Source organism: Enhydra lutris, unplaced genomic scaffold (genome assembly GCF_002288905.1).
Source record: "Enhydra lutris kenyoni isolate GAN:26980312 unplaced genomic scaffold, ASM228890v2 scaffoldscaffold92, whole genome shotgun sequence".
NCBI classification, from domain to species: domain Eukaryota; kingdom Metazoa; phylum Chordata; class Mammalia; order Carnivora; family Mustelidae; genus Enhydra; species Enhydra lutris.
In genome coordinates this window covers 1,240,886-1,262,320 of record NW_019154176.1, presented here as the reverse complement: position 1 = coordinate 1,262,320, position 21,435 = coordinate 1,240,886, and the positions used below count along the sequence as shown (strand labels likewise).

General features: G+C 47.5%; 1 protein-coding gene across 3 annotated transcripts in view; it reads right to left on the bottom strand.

Annotated features, from left to right (window-relative positions):
• The window catches only part of LOC111162543 (calcium voltage-gated channel subunit alpha1 A), a 213,317-nt gene that overhangs the window by 120,028 nt on the left and 71,854 nt on the right, over positions 1-21,435 (bottom strand). The window lies entirely within an intron of this gene.

Genomic DNA, 21,435 nt, shown 5'->3' with positions numbered 1-21,435 from the left:
GCCTGGCACACAGGAAGTGTGCTAAGCTACTCAGAAATAAATGAAAAGGGAAAAAAAAAAAAAACCCCACAGAAAACCAAACCAAACAATGAGTGTGGCTCTGCTGGTGTGCAGCTGAGGGAGTGTGAGGAGGCCAGGGTGGCCAGAGCCAAGCCAGCCAGGGTGACAGTGGGAGGAGGTGAGGGCAGGGTGGTGATGGGCAGATCAGAGAGGGCCCAGTGGGTCGTGGTTCCGTGGACTCTGGTTCCTTCTCTGAGTGACGTGGGAGCCACGGAGCGTTCTGAGCACTGGAGGGATGGGATGTGACCTGTATTACAAGAAGGTCCCCTACAGGGCAAGGCCAGAGGTTGGAAGGGGGTGAGGAATGGGCCACCACACTTCCAAGTGAACCGTGGTGGGTCTGGGCCAGGCTGCACTGGGCACAGTGGTAGCACTGAGAAGAACTTGATCCCACCCTCCAGGGACTGCACAAGTGGGTGAGGTTCAAGCTTTAGGCCCTGTGGCCGCAGGCTGGAGAATAAGGAGGACCTAAACACAGACAGGAGACCTGGGGACAGCATCACCATGGAGCCCAAGTACAAGAAGGTAGCACAGCACAAAATCTCAGATGCAGAGTTAAACCTTGGCCCTACATTTTCACATTATGTGGCCTTTGTTCTAATCTGTCTAAGCCTCAGAAATGCAGATAATCCGACCTCCCCCTGGCCCAGGGCAATCTTAACCTGGCACCTAACATGTACTATTTTTCATCCCTCACCCTGGAAGGATGAGAAGGAATTAAGAGGGAATGTGACAGGTTGGGGTGGGGAGGTTTCTGTGGCCAAGAAGGCCCCACAAAGACAAGCTTTGTTCAGGATATTGGTGGGGAAAAATGGGTGGGCTGGTGTTGGAGGCTGTGAACTGGGAGCTGAGGAGGTGGGTCTTGTCCTGTGGACAGTGGGAGTCATGTAAGGTTTCGGAGCAGGGGAGGGATGTGATTAGGGTTGGCGTGGTGAAGACAAGGCTGACAGCTGACAGGACAGATGGGCAGTGATGGAGGCAGAGCGAGGAGGGAGCGGTGAGAGCAGGCCAGCGTAATGAGGGCTGGAACTAGGACAAAGGCAGTGGGAGTACAAAGGAGGCCCCAATTTAAATATAGCTGCCATTGATTGCTGGGCATCGGGGAGCTTGCCTGGGCTCATCAAATCCTCCCTGCATCCCAGCAGTCTGCAGGATGAGTCCCATTTTCCAGAGGAAACTAGAGCCTGGAGAAGTTACTAATGCATGAAGGTCCATACCACTGAGCAAGAACTCAAAGCCAGGACCCCAGGACTCCAGAACACCAGTTTTCTACCTCACATGGCTCATTGAATGGGGTGGAGGCCATGGCGGGAAAGGGAGAAAGGAAGACTGGCTTCCTGGTTCTGAATTGGCCACTAAGCAACAGCTATTCATTTATTCAATGAGGGTTTATTGAGCACCTACTACAGGGTGCCTGAGGACACTGCCAGGCACAAAGAGACAATGGGAAAACATGACATGTTAGATCGTGGCAAGTGCTATGGAGAACAATATGGCAGCCACCAGGGCTTCCCATGGAAAGACTGAGTGGGGTGGGAGCTAGAAGAATCAAAGAGGCCTGCAGAGTTTTGGCCTGAGCTACCTGAAGGATGAAGTCTCTGTAAATTGAAATAGGAAAGGGGTAGGTTTGGAGGAAGATCAAGACTGGGCTGTCGACATGATGAGTTTGAGATGCCAGTTTTCTGTAACTTCCTTGTTCAAACCTTCCATTGGCTTCCATCAGGCTTAGAATATAATCCAAACTCTACCATGACCACATGACCTTGCATGACTTGACTCCCACTGACTGCCTGTCCCACCACATCCTGGCCACTCTGATCTTCTGTTCCTCCAACAGGAAGAGCTCCTTTCTGCCATGGGAATTATACTGACCATTTCTTCTACTGCAAATGTCTATCCCCTCAACTGTCTCCCTTTTTGCTTTGCTGGCCCTCTTCAAATCCTTCAGAGCTCACATTTTGCCTTCTCAGAGAGGATCTCCCTGGCTCCTCTTGCTAAGGAGATCCTTCACTCTGAAGGATTATATAGCTTATTAAGTTGCATTTATTATTCACCCCTTCGTTTACAATGTGAGCACCATGAGGACAAAGTTGTTTGTTTGTTTATAGTGCCTGTAGCACTGTTTATGGCCTAGCAAGAACTCAGTAAAAATCTGGTAAGTGAGAAAAGAGTGGTAGAAAACAGGGTTATGGTAGACCAGATATCCTAGGGGTAGATAGGGCAAGTGAAAAAAGCCAAGGCCCCCCAGTGGAATGTTGGGGAAGAACAACATTTTAAGAGAAGTTGTTGAGATGCTGGCAAGGATGCGGAGAAAGGGGAACCCTCCTACACTGTTGATGGGAATGCAAGCTGGTGCAACCACTCTGGAAAGCAGCATGGAGGTTCCTCAAAATGTTGAAAATAGAACTACCCTATGACCCAGCAATTGCACTACTGGGTATTTACCCTAAAGATACAAACGTAGTGATCTGAAGGGGCACGTGCACCAGAATGTTTATAGCAGCAATGTCTACAATAGCCAAACTATGGAAAGAACCTAGATGTCCATCAACAGATGAATGGATAAAGAAGATGTGGTATATATACACAATGGAATACTATGCAGCCATCAAAAGAAATGAAATCTTGCCATTTGCGACGATGTGGATGGAACTAGAGGGTATCATGCTTAGTGAAATAAGTCAATCGGAGAAAGACAACTATCATATGATCTCCCTGATATGAGGAAGTGGAGATGCAATATGGGGGGTTTGTGGGGTAGGAAAAGAATAAATGGAACCCTCACCATAAGTGACCATAAGTGACCATAAGTGACTCACCCTCACCATCAACCCTCACCATAAGTGACTCTTAATCTCACAAAACAAACTGAGGTTTGCTGGGGGAAGGGGGGCCGGGAGAGGGGGGTGGGGTTATGGACATTGGGGAGGGTATGTGTTATGGTGAGTGCTGTGAAGTGTGTAAACCTGGTGATTCACAGACCTGTACCCCTGGGGATAAAAATACATTATATGTTTATAAAAAAATTAAAAATTAAAAATTAAAAAAAAAAAGAGAAGGTGTTGAGGAAGGAGCTTGGTGAAAAAGAGGAAGTCATAGAGGTTGCAGGAGACCTGGCAGAGAGAGTCATCCCTGGGGGTCAAGTTCAAAAGTGTTTTGAGAAAGGCAAAGCCGATGGTCTCTAGGGCAGCCCATGGATGAGTCAGGTGCAAAGGATGAGCAGCTCAGTGGGGAGCCTGCTTCCCCCCCACCCTTTGCCTGCCTCTCTGCCTACTTGTGATCTCAGTCAAATAAATAAATAAAATCTTTGAAAAAAAATAAAAAATAAGAAAGAGAAGACGAACCAGAAAGAAGAGCCTGGGTATGAGAAAGGAGGATTTTCAGGGTGGGAAACACTAAATATGTTGACATGTCCAGAGAGAGAAGTTGATAATGTATCCCTTGGCCTTTAGAGCTGCCTGATATGGTAACCACTAGCCACACACAGCTATTTAAATATACCCTTAATTTAATTTAAGTTAAATCAGACGTTTAGTTCCTCAGTCACATTAGTTGCACTTACATGTAGCTGTTTCAATATATAATTAAATTAAATTAATTTAGACATTCAGTCCCTCGGTTGCATTAGATGTATTTCAAGTACTCCCTAACCACATGTGGACAGTTGATTTCCATCATCGTAGAAAGTTCCACTGGATGGCGCTGCTCTTGCATGCCCCCCACCCCCCACCACCAGGGCAGGAATTTTCATCTGTTTTGTTCACAGCTGTATCCTTGGTACCTAAAACTGTGCCTGGCATATAGGTAGGTGCTCAATAAATGCTTGTTGAATAGATAAGAAGGAAGTTAAATGTAAGAAAGCCTAGCAATAACTAATATACTCTAAAAGAGATGGAAGGCTAGGTAGAAGATAGGACTTCCCTTAAACTAGGAAAAGAATCATGGAAGATAGTGATGGTTGTTTATTCAATAGTCAATCCTACCCCCTCCCTTGTCAGTGGAGTCTGCCTTCCATCAAAGAGTCAGAAAATGACCAATAGTCTCTTTTCTTCAGGATTCCCTTTGATGGGAGCACGGGTCACATGACTGGGTCATATGCCTAACAGGATCTTAGTGAAAGCCTGCTGGAGGCTTCTGGGGACGAGTTTCCCTCCCCCGAGAGGAGTCACATGGCAGGAGACAACCCCTCCTCTTCTCTGGCCTAACACTTTTCTGTAGACATCTTGGAACAAGGTGGCCATCTTGGGACCATGAGTGGTAATGATTACCAGGAGAGTCCTTACAATGGAGATGACAAGAGTGGAAAGATGGGAAGGATTCCTTGGGGACATCACTAAGCTGTGGAGCCAATCCTGCAACCAACCACTGGGCCTCCAGACTTCTTACAATGTGGATAACAAACATCTTTTCTAGTGGATAAGAACCAGGCAGCTTAGGTTCAAATCCCCATCCCTCCAATCACTAGCTGTGTGACCTTGGGCAAGTCACTCAACTTTTCTGTTCCTCAGTTTCCTGAAGAGTACAATGGGGATGACAATTGTACTTACCCCAGTAGGTGTGGGGGTTTATGCAAGATGCTTGGAACTGTGCTTGGAATTTGGTAAGTCCTCTACAAATGTTTGCTTTTTTCTTCACCATCATCATTTGTATTCTTGTGTTACTTGTGGCCAAGTTATGCCAGACCCCACTGATAAAGGCAAGTCATTGAGTTTTCTTCCTTTGTCAGGTTGTATGCTCGCTGCTTTACATACTCAGATCCATGCCTCAGAATCTTTACCAGGTGAGTGTTCTACTCTCATTTCATTGACAGGGAAACTGAGACCCGGGGTGAGCTACTTGTCTGCAGTCACATAGCTAACATGTGGTACCTAGCTCCTGAGTCTTGCTGTGCCACCTCTAGTTCCCCTGGTTAACTCTACCTTCCCCTCTCTCAGAACTTTAGCCAAGTTCATGCCTCCACTAACCTAAGTGCAGAAAAAAGCTAGGTTTTTCTCTGCTGCCTGAAAGTCAGAACGTCAATAAATATTTGTGGAGGAGCAACTACTATGTGCCAGGTAGGTGAGGAGGGAAATATGTGCAAAGGCCCTGGGGCTGGAGAGACCTCATGGTAAAGGGTGAGGTTACTGGCTGAGAGAGAGGAGCAGAGGACAGGAGAGTGACAAGGAGGTGTCAATACAGTCAGAAAGCAGAAGAGAGAATGGGGGCTGCTCTGGACCCCTGACCTCAGGTTAGAAGAAGCACCTGCCAAGATTGACAGGGTCAGATCTTCGTGAGATGGGTACTTAGAAGCATAACTTCTTTTCATGCCTTCTATATTCTTGCCATTCATAGATTGTGCAAATCCTCTTCAAGTTTATTTTTACATCACTTGGCTTTTACCTCCTCTTGGGAAAAGTATTTCTAAAATTCCTTTTTAAAAAATCTTCAAACTGGGAGAGTCAAGTTAATCGCTTTCCTCAGTTCATGGCATCTTTCCACCTTTGGTCTGTGCAATGCCCCTTTCCACTCATTCATTCCTTCCTTCATTCCTTCCCTCTTATCCCCGAGCCCTACTTTCATTTGTCTCCCCTGAGAGACAACCAATATAATGTTTAATTTGGTCTTATTGGAGTGCATTCTTGCAAAACATGTGCTTTATTTTGAGTGCTTATATTTTTAACTTACATTGACGGCACGAAGTTAAAGCATATTCTGTTGTTTCCTGTTTTCACCCAGAACCATGTTTTTAAGCCCTATCCTGGGTGGTCTATTGGATGTGCCATCTGGAGCTTTCACTGGGCTCGGGGCTCTCCATAGGTGTATCTACCACATCCCCGTTCTCCAGGGATGGGCACCAGCTGGCTTCCGGCATCCCGTCCACAGATGCTGGTGTAGTGAACATTCTCGCACCACTCCTTACAGACCCAGCAAAAATCTCCCTATGGTGGATGTCCTGGGGATAACTGCTGGTGAGTCTGACTTAACCCAACTTAGCATGCTGATGACCTTCCACATGGAGCCCCCCCACCGGCCATACCCCCAGCCGTGGGGCAGGAGCCTTCTCCATTCACACATTCTGCGGACCCTTGGCTCATCCACCATGCTGATTTTTCCCACCACGAGAGGCATACAGAAATACTCACAGTTTTAATTTTCATCGTTCTGATTACAAATGATTTTGAGTACCACGTCATATACTGATTAGCTTTTCAGACTTCTCTTCTCTAATCTCCCTGATCACAGTTTTTGCCTGTTTTCCTATCGGGGTTGTATGTTATTCTTGTTGACTTGCAGACATTGCCTAGTATGGTCTTAATCAGCGCTGCCCAATATGGCAGCCAGTGGCCACATGGGGCTCTGGACACTGGCAATGTGGCTGGTGGGAGTGGGAAGCTAAATTTTGTTTTATTTTTTCTTTAAAGTTTTATTTATTTATTTGACACAGAGAGAGACACAGCGAGAGAGGGAACACAAGCAGGGAGAGTGGGGGAGGGAAAAGCAGGCTTCCGATGCTGGGCTCGATCCAAGGACCCTGGGATCATGACCTGGGCGGAAGGGCAGCTGCTTAACGACTGAGGCACCCAGGTACCCCAGGAACAGAATTTTAGGTTGTGTTTACTTTTAATTCATTACATTGAAAACAGTTGCATGTGGCTAAGGGGTAATGTAATAGATAGCAGTGAGATATTAATCTCTGATCGGTTAATTTTCTACCATCCTGGGCACTATTTACAGATTTTACTTAAGTTCTTTCTATGCACCAGAGGCTATTCTATAGGATTTATAAGTGTTAACTTGCTTTAAACTCCTAACAACCCCATAGGTAGATATTATTCTTTCCATTTTGTTGATGAGGAAACAGAGGCACAGAGAGGTTGAGTAACTTGCCTGTGGATTCACAGGAAATGGGAAAGCAAGATTGGGATGTGGGCAGTTTGGGTCCTGAACTGTCCCCATAATGTCTTTATTCGAACAGAATATTCGTTTTCATCTAATCCATTATCATTAGTATTATTTTGTCTTAGAGTTTGTGCTTTCAAAGTTCTGTTTAAGAAGTCCTTCCCCTACCCCAGGCCACAGAAATATTCTCCTGTGTTTCCTCCTGTAAAGGGAAAGCTCTGACCACTGACACAAGGTTCTCTCGAGCATCTTAACCTCCACACGGAGCTTTTCTTCCACTTATTTGTCTTTTAAAGTAGAGGATTACACAAAAGGACACGTTTCTATTTTGGGTGATTCCTGAAGCTCTCTTAATGTGCAGTGTTTTCTTAAATAAAAAGCAGGAACAGATGTAAAAACCCCAGAAGGAGAGAGTTAAGTGATTCCAGAAAAGATGGGCCCTCCAGAGAAGTGGGGTTGCTGGGGGAGGAGAAAGGGATGGCGGCTGAGCCAAGACAAGTGGGTTCGGAGAATCGGCAGGTCTCGCCGGCCTGCTGAAGGGCACCGTCGTGGTCGCTCGCTGATCGTGAGGCTGAAGGAGGCGGTAGAAGGGAGACCTGTCCCTGAGACACCGTAGCAAGAACAGGGAAGAGAACGGGTGACTCCAGGGGGCTGAGAGTCTTCCACATGGAGGGGATCTGTCCAAGTTTGCAAGCAAAGTGTACCAAGTCAGTGCGGAAGGAGAGCCTGAAGGTCCAAATGAGACATTTGATGGAGTAAAGCTCTCGAGGAAATGGACGAGTACATTTTCAATTTAATTCCCAGACATTTAGCAAGTACCTCCTGAGGGAGAGGAACTCCCAGGTCAAAGTAAAAACAAAAGCTCAATTCTCGCCCACAGCTGGTGGGAGCTGAGACCAGTCCCACCACAGCCCAGAACTGTTAGGGCCGTTTCCACCAGAGCTAAATGGACGCCTCCTGATGACCCAGAAACCCCAGTCCCGGGAACACCTCCCGCCAAAGACAAGCATGAGAGCATCGACAGCTCTCCGTAATAGCTGCAAAGCTCAGAGCACCGAAATGCCCATCACCCGTGCAGCCCATGCGGCCATGACATTGAATGCTGCGTGGTTCCGGCAATAGCACGGGCGGATCTCACACACACAACAGCAAGGGAAGGAAGACAACGAGAGTGTGCCCTGTGACCCCGTGCATTTATAATTCAAAAACACGTCTTGAGACTAATCCGTGCCCTCCTAGGTCAGGGTGGGGTGACTGGTGACTGGAGAGGAATGAGGGGGTTTCTGGATGTTGGGGATATTCTGTTGCTTGATTTGGGTGCTGGGTACATGAGCATGTTCAGTTTTGGAAAGTCACTCAAGCTGTACCTGCCATGTGTGCTTTTCTGTGTGTATGTTCTACTTCATTATAAAGCTGAAAAAGCAGAATGAGGAGGAAGGTAACATTTACGGAGTGCTTGCTGGGGGCCAGGCAGAGTGCATTGTTTTAATCAATCCCATGAAGACCCTATGAAGTGGGGCCTGTCATTCCTTCTACTTTCCAGATCAGAAAGGTTGAGTCACTGCTCCAAGCCCACAAAGCTGGCACATGGCCAAGCTGGGTTTTGGTCCCACCTCCCATACATTTCTAATTACTCTGCAACACTCCCCAGGCTTGGAAAAGTAAAAGGCCATGGATTTCGCTAAGACAGAGGAGAAGAAAAGAAAAGATGATGATCCTGAGGAAATTTAAAGGAAGTGAGTTCATAAAAGTTGGCAAGATCTCAAGAATCGAGGGAAGACTGGAAGCAGATGTGGGGTGAATTTAATAAGGCAGTGACTTAAGATGAAGACATATTGAGGGATATTGAAGATCTGAGTAAGAGCCACCGTGTAGGAAAGAAAGGAACCTTCTTCACTGGTTCTCTCGAGGCCATTCTGGCCTCAGTGATCGTTTCCCAACACAGCAACAGTTAACACCTTATACAGTCCTACTTCCCCATAGCCTTGTTCATTGGCATCGCCATCATGGCAGGTGGGCTGACACCCATTTTGATGAAGAGCAAACCGGGGTTCTAAAAGGCCAAGTGTCTTGTCTGAGATCATACACCACTAAGTGTCAGAGCCAACCTTGAACTGAAGCCTCTTTTTTCTGCCTCATGGGGTAAGCCTCTAGCCAGACAAGCATCTCATTCAGCCTCCCTGCTTCTCCTTCTGCTCCTTTATTCAGAGAATCTCCTCCCCATGGACCCACAGCTCTGTCTGCCTTCAGAACTGCCTCCTTCACTGTCCAGCCTCACGTCTGACTCCTTTCTCTTCCATCCCATAATCTGCAGGGGCTCAGGGTACATCGGAGACTTGCCATGATGGTGGAAATGTTTCATTTTGAGCTGTCCAATACTGCAGCCAACAGCCACGTGTGGCTAGTGAGCACTTAAAATGTGGCTGAGCGGGGCGCCTGGGTGGCTCAGTGGGTTAAGCCGCTGCCTTCGGCTCGGGTCGTGGTCTCAGGGTCCTGGGATCGAGCCCTGCATCGGGCTCTCTGCTCAGCAGGGAGCCTGCTTCCTCCTCTCTCTCTGCCTGCCTCTCTGACTGCTTGTGATCTCTCTCTGTCAAATAAATTTAAAAAAAAATGTGGCTGAGCAACTGAATTTTTCATTTGAGCTAATTTTAATTAATTTACATTTATATTTTATGCCATAGCTACATATGGCTAGTGGCTACTGTGCTGTACTGTGCAGCTCTGGAGCTGCATTATAGAGTAGATTATATAAACAAGTGTACATAGTCAGTCACACACTGCTGTATGCTTATTATTCCCTGTTTACCCCCCAGGTCCATTCTCCAGCCTGTGCTGTGCCCTGTAAGGTTGACTCTTGTGGACTCCATTTCCCAGAATGCTTTGCTCTGGTTCCTGGCTGGGTTTGGCCAATGGGAGGCACCAGCCGAAGGTGAAGGAGAGAGGGTGTAATACTGTTTCCACCCTCTCTCCCTGGTTCTGAGCCTAGTTCTTCTTGTGTGGTCTTGCCTTGGCTGAATTCTAAGTGTTAGGGTAGCAATGGCTTCCCTCATGGGATCTCAACATCCCTTGTTTCCTTTTTCTGCCTCCACTTCTTTAAGGAGTTTCTTCATGACCACTCTTCATTTGAAACCATCTCATTGGTGAATTCTGTTTCCTGTGGAGAGCTTAGAGCAATAAAAGGTGAGAAGAATGGATGATCCATGAAGAGTACACATCTGAGTGTTCTGAAATCCCCCACTTTCTGAGACAAAGGTTTCTGGAGAAGCAAGACTTGATTCCAGGTCTCCTAATCTCAAGGGGCAGGGATACCCTGTTGCCTATTCCAAGTAAGTCTTCAAGTTGGGAGAAAGATATTCTACGAGGTGCTTGCCTCGCCCGACTACAAAGCAAAAGCAATTCCTCTCCATGGGAAGCTCAAGAAACAGAGGAAGTAGAAGAAGACAGGGGTGTCTGAGAGCTGTCCTAAGGTAGGACTCCTCAGGGGAAGATCCAGGAAGATGTGGAGCTCTGTTTCCATTGTTTTTGGTCTCTTTTTCCCAGGCACTCAGCTGGACAGCATAGCCCAGCCTTGTTGGTAGACATGGCTCTGTGACTATTATCTGGCCAGTGAAAAGAGAGCAGAAGCCATGTGGACTACTTCTAGGCCTGGTCCAGAAACATGTCCCGGGTGCCCTCCTTCATTCTTTTCCCTTCTGTGGCTTCATGCCAAGAGGCACAGAGACTTTGGAAGCCCCGGATTGACGATGAGGAGCAACAATATGGAAGGAGCCTGGGTTTCTGCCTCCCTGCTTGGAGGAGAGCTGCCCACTGTTTATGAATATGTATTTTGGACTTTGTGTGTGTGCAAGAACTAAATTCTATTGTGTTTGAGCTCTTATACATCTTGGGAGTTCTTTGTGACAGCAGCAAGCATTTATCCAGTACACATATTAACTTATCTAATACACAGTGACTAGTACACTTGTGCAGCTAAAATGTCAGCCCCATGAGGCCACAGATCTGTGTTGGACAGGTCCCTGTTGGACCCTTAGTACATGGTAGGTCTCAATAAGTAAGTATTTGTTGACTGAGGTGTCAGCTCCAATTTTTTTCAGCTGAGTGGAAGGCATCAGAGTAGAGCAGATGTGAGCTCTGGCTCTCAGGTGGGAAGGGGCTGGGTTTGTATCCTGACCAATTATTTACTAACTGTCTACTTTTGGCAAATTCCCAAGCCTCAGTTTCCTCATAGGGAGAAGAATTATATAAAAGCCTTTTCTCTTTGTGGGCAGTGGGAGGATTCAATGTGGCCATTCATGAAAACTGCTGAGCACACTGCCTGACGCATAGTAAGCCCTCAGGAAGTAGTGGTCACGATGATTTGGACATTTCTTGTTCCCTGGGCAAACCAAACTCTGAAACTGTCGCTGCCATCAGGTCTGACAAATTTCAGGCCCTGAGGTATGGGTGGGGGAGGGGAGAGGCAGGGCTTAAGCCTGGGATTATAGCCAAAGACCAACTCAGGAAATGCTATTCCACTCCCATGATCCTTCTACTGTCCCAGGAGGGCTCGAGACTCCATTTCTCATCCTGACCTCAGACTAACTCTGCGGGAATTAGACTCGCTGTTTCAGGGCTTGGAGAAGCTGCCTCTGGATCAGGGGACCCCACCGGGGACCCAGAACTTGGAGAACTCAGGACTAATGGAGGAAACGAGCCATAGTTTAATTCAGGGCTACTACATTTGGGGGGTATTATTCTTATTACAACCAGCCTGGAGGTATGTGTGGTTGGACACATGCCTCAGGCTGATCAGATTTTTCTCCCCCATTAATTAAAATGTGAATCACAGCTGAGTCACTGAAGAAAGAAAACGGTCAATGAACAATTCTAACTTCCTCCCTCCTTCCTTGCTCAGAGAGATGAGTCAGCAGAAGTCCGGATCTGAAAGTGAGAAGGGAAAAAAGCAGAAGAGACGCAGGGCTTGGGGGAAGCAGGAGCAGAGCAGCCCTGAGTCACTTAATTCTTTGTCTTAGCAGAAAACAAGTCCTCAAGTTCCCGTCCCAAGGCATCAGCCAAACCCCCTAATAAGCATGGCTCTATTTCTCGTTTTACACAGATTCATGGTACTCTGAGTTTTACAAGTGCCCCAACAATCTCCTTCCTTACTTCCTTCAGGCAAAGGTAGGTTCCTCATCATGCCAGAACCCACCTCAAGTCTCCATCCTTCCGCTTCATTTCCCCCACAAAACCCCAAGCTCCCCTGTGAATTCACACACCATGATCACATTTCCCAAGCTAATGGAAGAGTGGGGAAGCCATGTTGCCTCTGGTCAGTAGTGAAGGACAATCGGGAGCACATGGAAGATTCCAGAAGTGGGGGTCCCTCAGGATCAGGGTGGCCATGGAGCCTACTAGCTGAAAGCAAGACACCTGGAGCCAGGCTGGGTCTGAATCCTGGCTCTGCATAGCACTGGGAGAGTTAGTCCGTCTTTCGGAGCCTCATCTTCCTCCTCCGTGAAATGGGGATAGTAAAAACACCTACTCATGCTGTAGTGAAGATGAAGTAAGTACCCACTACAAATCAGCAGTGATGATATTCATAAAAAAAACGTAACCCAGGCATTCCCTCCTCACCCCTACGGTCAGCAGTCAGCAGGAGCCACAGCACCTGAAGCGCATACCCAAGCAAGGATGTGTTGTGTGTGCACACGTGCAATTTCCTCCACAAAAAGGCCCAAGAGTACATAACATCCCACACTTCCCTTCACTTCTGCATCATGAATTTTCAGGAGAATTATTTTTATTTCTGTATTCTCAAGGGGTTTCACCAATCACACCGTCTTGATCCTTTGATATTCAAACCATTCTCTTTTACAGAGCTTGTGGATTCTTGGTCCTTGTTGATTTTTAACCAGATGAACACCACCCAGGTGTAATTTGCCACTACTGACTTTATGAAATTCTTTTTGTTGTTGTTGTTTTTTTACAAGGTTGGCAATTTCAAAGTCAGTCTGCCTTGAACTTGCATTACATTGCAGGATGATATTTAACGATCTAGAACAGTGGTTCTCAACCAGGGGTAATCTCATCTTCCAGGGGACATATGGAAATGCCTGGAGACATTTTTGAGTATCATGTTGGGGTAGGGGTAATCCTACAGGCATGTAGTGGATGCTGGCCAGGGACTCACATCTTGTAGGATGCTAAGCCTCCTACAATGCACAGAACACAAAGAATGATCTGGCCCCAAATGTCAAAAGTGTGGTGGCTGAAAAACTCTGATCTAGAACCTGATTAACAAGGGTGTGGACCCAGTGGGCCATCGTTGCCCTGGGGTGAGATATTTTGAGTCAGAACTCATTTTTACAAGTGGCCAATTTCTTAGTGACCAAAGAGCGGATTATGTTTTTTGGGTCCCTCAGCCTCCTTGTAACTGTAATAAATTTATGCCAAGCTTGAGGCTCTGTAGCCAGACTGCCTGGATTCCAATTCCAACTCTGCCACTTCCTAGCTATGTGATCTTGGGTAAGTTATGTAACTATTCTGGGCTTCAGTTTTATCACCTGTAAATGTGGCTAATAATAGTGCCCACTGAATATGGCTGTTGCACGAAATGAGTTGGTATGTGCAAATTACTTAGAACAGTGCCTGGTACATAGAGAGTTGGAGGGTGGGTGGGAAGTGGCCTGAATTCCTGGTACAAACACGGTACAAGCATGGAGTGCTGCATGAAGATTCACAGTCTCCTTCTGTGGGGTGGCTGGGAAATGGCTGTTAGGTCAGGAACTACATCTCCCAGTCTCCCTTGCATCCAGGTGGGGCCATGTGACTAAATTCTGGCCAATGGAATGGGGTCAGAAGGGAGGTTCATCACTCCCTGGTCAAGCCCACAAATAACTCTCATTCCACTCTCCCTTTCTGCCAACCTGCTGGCTGGGAGCAGACTCTTAGTGCAATACTGGAAATTACATGTTGAAAAAGGCAGGGCCTCAATCACCCCAAATCCCTGAGTGACTGTGTGGAGCCATACTTTCTCACCTACCTCTTCACCCTATACCATCTCTCACCAGTTGCACTTTAGAAGAAGTTTATTTTTCTTTCATGTATTTTCTTAAGCTGGAGGCTTTTGGTTTTATCTGTTATAGCAGCTGGTGTTAACTAACACAGTCTCTTCCCTCAGTGTGGCTCCTGTTCTCCCTGCGAGCAAATATCGTCATCTCCTCACCATCTGACCAGCTTTAAGATGACTCTGAACTCTTTGTTTCATACGTTCCCCCACAATCTGGCAGATAGGCAGGGAGAAAGCCCCTTCTCCCAGTGGGGGTGGATTCCTCAGGCCAGGATCTTTTTTTTTTTTTTTTTAAGATTTTATTTATTTATTTGACAGAGATCACAAGCAGGCAGAGAAGGAGAGAGAGAGGAGGAGGAGGCAGGCTTCCCACTGAGCAGAGAGCCCGATGCGGGCCTCGATCCCAGGACCCTGGGATCATGACCTGAGCCGAAGGCAGAGGCTTTAACCCACTGAGCCACCCAGGCGCCCTCAGGCCAGGATCTTAATAAAGATCTGTGAGATACAGGAACAAGGAGGACCCCAAGAGACCTAGCTCCTTAGCCAAGTTTTGGATCTCAGGCAAATTAAAAGGGCAAGTGAGGGGGCATCGGGGTGGCTCAGTTGGTTGAGTGTCTGACTCTTGGTTTTGGCTCAGGTCATGCATGATCTTAGGGTCATGAGATTGAGCTTTGCACCGGGCTCTGTGATGAGCATGGAGTCTGCTTAAGATTCTCTCCCTCTCCTGGGGCACCTGGGTGGCTCAGTGGGTTAAAGCCTCTGCCTTCGGCTCAGGTCATGATCCCAGGGTCCTGGGATCGAGCCCTGCATCGGGCTCTCCTGGGATCGAGCCCCGCATCGGGCTCTCCTGGGATCGAGCCCCGCATCGGGCTCTCTGCTCGGCAGGGAGCCTGCTTCCTTCTCTCTCTCTGCCTGCCTCTCTGCCTACTTGTGATTTCTGTCTGTCAAATAAATAAATAAAATCTTAAAAAAAAAAAAAAAGATTCTCTCCCTCTCCCTCTGCATCTACCCCAACTCATACATGCACATGCTCTCTAAATAAATAAAGGCATAAGTGAGATTTGACTCACATTAAATTTAAACTCATATTAGTGCCTCCAAATGGTAGCAATATGTATCAACACCTCAGTCTGCTCAAGTGCTCAAATGTCACCTTCCTGGTAATGCCTGCTGTGACCACACACCATTGAACACGGCATCCTGCAGCCCCACCCAACACTGGCAACCTCCTTACCCAACTTTACCATTTTCCCATGGCACCCTTCACCTTCTAGCGTATCGTTCTTGTTTGTAAACCCCATCCTGCTAGATCATAGGTCACAGGTATCCCCATCACCTAGAACAGTTCCTGGCACATAGTAGCTGCTCAGTAAATCAATGGATAGGTAAACAGAGAGAGAGGGATTGGTTTGAGTCAAGTGCTCTGTGCCCAGAAAGCCCTAAGAACTTTATGTGTAAAAACCCACCTGAGCACTCACAGCATTTCAGGGAAGTGGAGATTCTAATTATCTCCACTTTACAGATCAAACAGTAGGTTCAGAGAAGGCACTCGGGAAGGAAATGGGAGGGTCACGATTTGAACCCAGGCTGTCTGTCCTTGGGTCTAGGAATTTGTTTTGTTCAAGCCCACATCATAGAGTTGACATATCCTGGACAAGCCCAAGAGGATCCTAAAGCAAAGCTGTTCATTTAGTCTGTTTGAAAAATATACACCCTGTTGTATATTGGTCTGTGAATATAGCAAGCCCCACAGAAACGTGCCTGGTGACTGTTATAAGGGTGGGGAGGTACATGTGATCAATCCTGGCCCCTTCACTCACCGGCTGTGTGATCTTGGGTGAGGGGTAACTTAACCTCTGTGTGCCCCAGTCTTCTCATCTACCAAATGGGTTGCTGGGAGGATAAAATATATTGATATTTGCAAAGTGCTCAGGAGAGCTTCACAGGCACACACATATATGTACACACACACACAGTGAAGCTTATGGTAAGCACCGTATAAGTGTCTGTGAATGAAATAAAGATCACAGTTCCTGCCCCAAGCTCAGGAGAATGGGCAGGCCACCTGAGGGCAGAGCAGAGCCCTGCACTGAATCCAGGCTCACTGCCACCTGCGGAAACACGTGTTGGGGCCTAAAGAGCTGACGGTGGCCTTCTGATGATTCTCGCTGATTTTGAGGACAAGCTGAAATCATGGCACCAGGCGTGGGCTTCTAGGCCTTCCATCAGGAAGATGACCTCCCTCAGGAAAGCTGAAAGCGGGAAGGGGTCCAGCTTGCCTCAAACAGGACAGGAAATGGCCCAGAGCAAAGCAGAGGTGGTCAGGGGGAGAAAGCGCGAGAGCTCTACCCTGCCTGTCCTCCACCTGCCTGGCACAAGGATCTAATGTTGGCTTCGATATCATGTAAGCCCCATGATCTTTCCAATCTGCAAAGCACATGGAGCACCAAAGTGCTTTCCAGAAATGAGGTAACAGTACCCAGGGACAGGTCGCTGATGCTAAATGTGGCCACCCTGAGGGGACATGTGTGGAATTCCATTCAAGAACTGATGATGCCACAGGGCAGCGGGAGAGAGGCCGTTGGGAGCAGTGATGATGATGGAAGTGATCTGAAGGCATTATTATTCCCATTATGAATAGGCTCTAATATTTATTAAACGCTTACAAGGAGCTGTGCCCTCTTCTAAGGGCTTCACATGGATTATACCAGTTAATTCTCTTCAGAGCTCTAGGAAGGAATTATTATCCCCACTGAACATTGGGGTATTATTATCCCCACTGAACAGATGAAACAAATGAGGCCCAGAAAGGTTCAGGAACCTGCCTCAAGTCACACAGCTTACAAGAGAGGGAGATGGTTTAAGCCCAGGTGGTCCTCATCATTCTCACTGTTATAATGATGTTCTGAGTATTTGACAACACTTGCAACCCCCTGAGGCTATTACTGGGCCCATTTTATAGATAAGGAAACTGAGGTCCAGAAGGGCTGGCTGACTTGGCCAAGGTCACAGAGGCAGGAGGTGGCAGAGTCAGGATTCATTTGCACTGCCTTCCTCTTTCACTGCCCACACCAGCACCATTGGACGACGTCTTCTACAAGACAAAGCAGGGAAATGGATCCCTTCATTAGTTCAGGATTGCCTCAGTTTGGGGTTTGAGGAGGACAAGTGGCTGATATATTCCATATCCACTGTCTGACCTCCCAAGTGGGGCTGCTCAACTTGGCCATGTTCAGTCTGTCCCTTGATACTGTGCTGGGCAGAGAAGGTGAGTAGACATCCCTGTACCTAGGCAGGGGGACTCCTTCATATACACCTGCATTCTGGCTATCATGGTGAAACCAGGGTAATCCTTCTAAATAAAGATCTGATTGTATCCACCCCTTGTCTGAATCCTTCCATGGCTCCCTTGTACTTTAAGGCTAAAGTCCCAACCCCTCAAAACATGGCCTGGTACCTGCTGACCTTCTGCAGATTCTTCTTTCGCCGCTCTTCTCTTCCAGCACACAAGCACATGTGCGTGCACCCATGCGCACGTGTGCGCACACACACACACACACACACACACACACACACAGGCACAGGCACGCACACACCTCCGGTCACATTCTCTTTTTTCTACCTAAGTTCTGCATCCAGACTGCTTGATTTTGAATCTTGGCTTTGCCACTTGGGTGAGTCACTTAACTTCTCTGGGCCTCATTTCTCTGAACAGGAAAATATTTTGCTCACCTCTGTGCTTCTAAATCCTAAGCCCCAATGTGATGGTATTTAGAGATGGGGCCTCTGAGAGATGATTAGGTCACGGGGGTGGAGAGACCCCAAGGGGACCCATCTGTGAAACAGGATGAGGGCTCTTACCAGACACCACATCTGCTAGTGTTTTGATCCTGGACTTCCCAGTCTCTAGAACTTTGAAGAATACGTTTCTGTTGTTTATCAGTCACCCAGTCTATGGACTGGAAATGAGTCTGAATGGACTAAGACGATGACCATTCTCGGCTGGTTTTGTGGAAGATAATGCATACACATAAGTATGCAATTCAGGAAAACACAGTGCATTTACTGTGGAAGGTAAATTTTCTCTGCACACTTACTGCCAAGTCTCTCAGAATCGCCCTACAGAGGCAAACACAATGATTAGTTTCTCTGGCAGCCTCCATGCGGTGCTGAGGGTGTGTTTCCCATCGCCCGCGTGATTAGATCAGTACCTCACAGATCAGTACCTCTGTGCTGGGGCTATGAGGTCAGCTCCCTGTTGGAGAACCAATCTAACCAAAGGGGTAACTTTCACAGATGGAGGCTGAGTTGGTCCAGTTTATGGACTGTTCTTGCCCTCCAAATGGGTCTCATGTCTTTTTCGTCAGCTCTTGGCTTCTGAGGACCTTGTTGGTCTCAGAAGGTCAGACAGGAGTTGGTCAAAGGAGCACCAACTTGGCCTGGGGAGGGAGACGCATGGCGAGGCGGCAGTCCCCAGGGTGTCCTCGAGGGGCTGGAAGGAGGCCTGGTGAGCCTGGGTTGAGTGGTAGGATGAAGGGTAAAGAAGGGGTGGGAGGCAAAGAAGAGGAACGAGGTGGATCGTGAGCTTTTTAAAAATGTATTTTTGTAACTCTTGAGTTGAAAATAGGCACACCGACTTCATGCCGACTGTTCTGTCTCAGTGACGTATTCCTGCTCGTGGGGGCCTTTCCATTCAGCACGTCTCTGTGGCAACGGACCACTTCTCATTCACGCCATCTCCAGGGTTACCTTGCTTGGCTCATTCATGACTGTTGCCACGGAGACGGGCCCATTGATACAATCTTGATTCTTTGGAACTTTGCTTTCCCGAATGATAGATAGTGTGCTGGCCTTGGGGTGGGGATGGGATCACAGTAGGGAGTGGGGTGAAGAGTGTTCTGGAAAGAGTGGGGGTTGAGAGACTTAAAATCCAGCAAGAGGAAGATGAGGTGGTGGGAGATGGGGGAGAGGAAGAAGTGAACATCATTTGTAAAACAGCAGGGGCCGATCCTGACCAAGCATGGCAAGAACCCTGTTATGGAACTTAATGAAAAGAGGCGTGGCCTCAAGTACGAGCTCATCTCCGAGACCGGGGGCAGCCACGACAAGCGCTTTGTCATGGAGGTGAGCAGCCAGCTCCCCAGGAGTTAACTCCTGCCCCGGGGGGAGGCGCGGGGCCACCCTGACACGCGTCTGTTCTTCCCACGTCGAGGTAGATGGACAGAAATTTCAGGGTGCTAGCTCTAACAAAAAGGTGGCAAAAGCATATGCCTGCCATTTCATATGCCTGACATTTGAGATGGCTGGTCTAACAGTCCCACGTGTACATGTGTGGCATCTCTGTTGGACCTGAAGTACGAATATAGCAGGTGCTCAGCCATGCCTTTGTTAGCAGCTGTATTACCAGTGCCAGCCTGATCCAGAGTACCTCCCCACCCGACAAATAATTATTGAATGGACTAGACGTTGTAGTTCAAGAACCTTCCTTGAAGGGCACCTGTTGGCTCAGTCGGTTAAGCTTCTGACTCTCGATTTTGGCTCAGGTCATGATCTGTCAGGGTCTTGAGATGGGCCCCCATGTTGGGCTCTATGCTGGGTGTGGAGCCTGCTTAAGATTCTCTCTCTCCCTTTCCCTCTGTCCCTCCTCCTCTCCATCCCTCCCTCCCTCTAAAAGAAGAAAAAAAAAAAAAAAGAACCTTCCTTGATAAACTGTGACAAAATAGAAGCATTAGAAGAGAACTCCCATGGCCCCCACTTGATGTCTCCTCCCCAGCCCCAGCACTGTGCCTTTCCTCGTGTGGGTGTAGATGACCTGTGTCATCTCCACACCAAATCCCATGCCTTCTGGTCTAGTGGGAGATATCCCTCCTGCCAGCCCTCTCCTTTCTGGCATCTCTGTGCTTCTCCTTCCTACTGGGTTATTCCCATCAGCATAAAATCTGTCAGAATCTCTTCTCTTTGAGAAAGAAAACCCCTGAACTCCACTTCTCCCACCAGCTAATACCCCATCTCTCCCCCTCTCCCTGTGACAGCAAACTCTTTAGGAGAACCATGAGTAATGCCTCCAAGGGTCTCTGCTTCTCCCTCTGCTCGGAGCAGCTCTGGCAAGAATCACCGAAGACCTCCATTCTGCTGAGGTCTCATTTCTCATGTGAATCCCCCATTGGCCTTGGTGGACACTATCGATCATTCCCTCCTCCTCAAAATGCCTTCGCACTTCCCTTGCACAGTGTCCAGAACCCACACTCCCCTCATTGGCTCCTTCTTTGTGTCCTGTGCTATTCTGTCCTCGTCTCCCCAGCCTCCTTAATGTTGGAAGAGCCAGCCCGGGCTCAGTGCTTGGTGCCCCTTACATCCACTTCCTTATCCACTTTCATAGCTAAAAATAACCTCTGCAGGCTGATACTCTCACATTTGTATCTCCAGCCCTGTCTCCTCTTCCTGAACTTCAGACTCCAAATCCCCCAACACAACAGCTACCCTCATTACCAGGCAGGGAAAACTTAGCATGTCCAAAGCTCAGCTCCTAACTCGCACCCCCCACCCCCTTCCCATCACAGTCAATGGCAAATCCATCTTCCCAGTCACCTCCCAATTAGTGTCCCCACCTCCACAATCCCTTCAGTCTATTCTTGACACAAAATAGGCAGAATAATCCTTTTAATTCCTCAGTCAGGGCTTCCCTGCCCATCCTAATTAAAGTTGCAACCCTACCCAACATTCCCTCTGCTCCTTCTTGGCTATATTTTTTACTGTAACACTCATCACGATTTATGTACTCTGTATTTCATTTATTAAGTTTATTTTCCATAGTTTGTCTTCCCTCTACTAGATTATCAGCTCATGAATTCTGGAAACTGTATGATGTTCCTGGCACCTAGAAAATGGTCTTGCACACAGCAGATGCTCAGTAAACGTTTGTTGAATGACTGAAAGGAGGACAAGGAAAAAGAAGGCGGTGAGTTAAGCAAGGGCCAGTGTGGCCACAACAAAGAGTTTGTCTTTTTTCCCGAGGTCAGTGACTTCAAACTGGGTTTCACAGAGGTGCCTCAGGGGCCACCTCATGGGCAAGGGGAAGTGAGGTGTACACTGGGCAGGTGGAACTTTCTGGAAAGTCCTTATCTGCTTCAAAACTCCTTTTTTATTGCTTTACCTATTGGGATTCAAGTAACACTTCAGAAGTTCAGCAATGGTAATGCACCAAAGTTAATTTCTTAGTTTTGACAAAGGCACTGTGATGGTAAGTTATGATGGTAACACTGGGGAAAATGGGTGAGGAGTAGACAGGAACTTTGTATAAACCCAAAATTCTCCTAAAATTCAAAGTTTATTTATTTTATTTTTAAAAAATATTTTATTTATTTATTTTATTGAGAGAGAGCAAGAAAGTAAGTGCCAATGGGGGGAGGGAGAGGGACAAGCAGACTCCATGCTGAGCTGGGAGCCTG